Source organism: Dipodomys spectabilis, unplaced genomic scaffold (assembly GCF_019054845.1).
Source record: "Dipodomys spectabilis isolate Male_0828 unplaced genomic scaffold, ASM1905484v1 ptg000651l, whole genome shotgun sequence".
NCBI lineage: Eukaryota > Metazoa > Chordata > Mammalia > Rodentia > Heteromyidae > Dipodomys > Dipodomys spectabilis.
Window position 1 is genome coordinate 590865 of NW_024871328.1, and position 2365 is coordinate 593229.

The window sequence follows — 2365 nt, forward strand, 5'->3', positions numbered from 1 at the left end:
ATTTATCAGTTTATACACTTGTCACTCCTGGGGCTCAGTGGTAAAGTACTCGCCTAGTACTTACAAAGACCTGGGTTTGATTCCTCATTACCGTGTGCACAGAAAAATCCAGATCATGCTGTTGCTCAAGCACCTGGAGCACTAGCTTTGAGTATAACAGTTTAGGGACTATGTCTAGACTCTTACTCAAGACTCAAGAATGGCAACAAAAAAACATAGAATGTTCTGACTGCAACTATATAATGATAGCACTGTAAATACCTCATCACAGAGTAAACAGGGAGTCTGATGCTGACAGCTGCCATGTAACCTGACTTAGCCAGAGGTAAACCGCTGCAACCCAGCTCCACAGAATAAGATATGCTGCTGGCTTGCTTGCCCCTGTAATCCAAGATGCTTGGGGCTGAGATCTGACACTGGTGGGTTTAAAACCCAGGCCTGGCAGGAAGTCTGAGAAACTCTGAGCTGTGGCTTAAAGTGGTAGAGCTCTAGCCTTGAGCAAAAGATCTTAGGACAGTACCCCCAACCTTTCAGTGCAATCACTGTGGCTGACTCCACCTCCCTAAAAAAAACCCACCCTTCTAAATCATTAGATGTGAATTTTGTGTGGTTTCTGACGTGTTTCTGAAAGAATGATGATATTGATGAAAGCACCCTAATTCTAAAGACAGTGTGTGGGATACAGCTATGTGATGAGTCCTTCATGAGGTGTTGTGTTTTGAGTGTTTCACGGGGTACATTCTTTCTTCTGGTCCTTGTTAGAGCTCCACAAGTAAGATGATTGTGCAGGTGAGAAACTTGTGGCTCATATATGTCCCCATGTCAAGGACAAAGTTATGTATGTACCTAACTCTACTGAGTTGTCTCCTGCAGACAATTGTCTTGGTTTATGTTTCTCGGTTGCAAACGTTGAAATCAGGGCCTAGCCACTGACCTGCGCCCTATCATGTGGAGCCAAGGAACCCTTTGCAACAGTGTTACAGTTTAGGTATCTGTAGCTGAGGTCTGTCATCCTGCCTAATCAGGAAGCTGAGATATGACAATCTCGGTTCCAAATTATCCCAGACACAAAAGGTCTCATGAGACTATTATCTCCTATTCACCACTTAGAAACATGAAGTGGAAGCTGGGCGCCAGAGACTTGCGGCTGTCATCCTAGCCCCTCAGGAGCCTTAGAGCTGAGGATCACAGTCCAAAGCCAGGCTGGGCAGGAAATTCCTTGAGAGGCTTCTCTCCAGTGACCAACAAAATCCTGCAGGGGTTCTGTAGCTCAAGTAGTAGAGTGCTTGGCTTTATTTGAAGAGCTCAAGGACAGCACCCAGGCCTAGACTTCAATTCCTCCAACTTCCAAGAAAAGAAAGAAAGAAGTGTAGTCCTGGGAATGTGTCTTAGGAGTAGAGTGCTTTGCACGTATGAATCCCTGGGTTTGATTTCTCAGTACCACATCACTAGAAAAAAGTCTGAAGTAGCTGTGTGGCTCAAGTAATAGAGTGCTATCCTTGTACAGGAGAAACTCAGGTACAGTGTTCAGGTCCTGAGTTCAAGCTCCAGGAGGACAAGTGTATGCACACATATACATACACCCACGCATGCACACACACACACACACACACACACACACACACACACACAGATGCCAGAAGTGAAGCTGTAACACCAAATGGTAAAACACTGAGCTTGTGCTCTGAGCTCATATTCAGCATCCAGTCCTTGTATTCAACCCCAAAACCTAGTCACTCAGGGCCCAACTAGGAGAGGTCAAAGGTTTCAAAATCTGATAAGCTTCACCAGCCCTAAATGACAGGAAGCATTGTGATATTACACATGTGCTTAGAATTAGCTAGCTTCCAGAAAACTAGGAAGGCACTGTTGACAATAATGAATCATTTTATTAGGTTCAGCTCCCTTGTTGTCTGCCAGAAGGACCCTTGAATTAATTTTAGCAGGTTATTTCAACACTGGAACATAGTATAACAAAGACAGGATAAGTGCAGGGAACTTGGCCTGCCAAGGGAGGTGGCACAAATGAAGGCTTCCTGTCAAAACAGCACTGGGGGGGAGAGATAGCTTGGGGGTACGAAGAGGCCTTTTTCTCCTGGCTTTCAGAGCCCGCCCACTCTCCTCACTAATTGGGCCAGTTGGAGTTGCTTTTACACAGTTTTACATCAATGAGGCCTTTTGTCTGCTTGTTCCAAAAATGAGGCAGACTTCCTCCAGCAGCCTGAGGTGTGGAGAAAACCTCAGGCTACACTGGTAACAGTGAGGGGAGCCTGGGAACTTGCACTGTCTTGAAAGCACTCTCTGTGCTATGAAATCATTCTATTAAAGCAAATTTCCCAGCAGGGTGCCTTTCATCATAGGGACT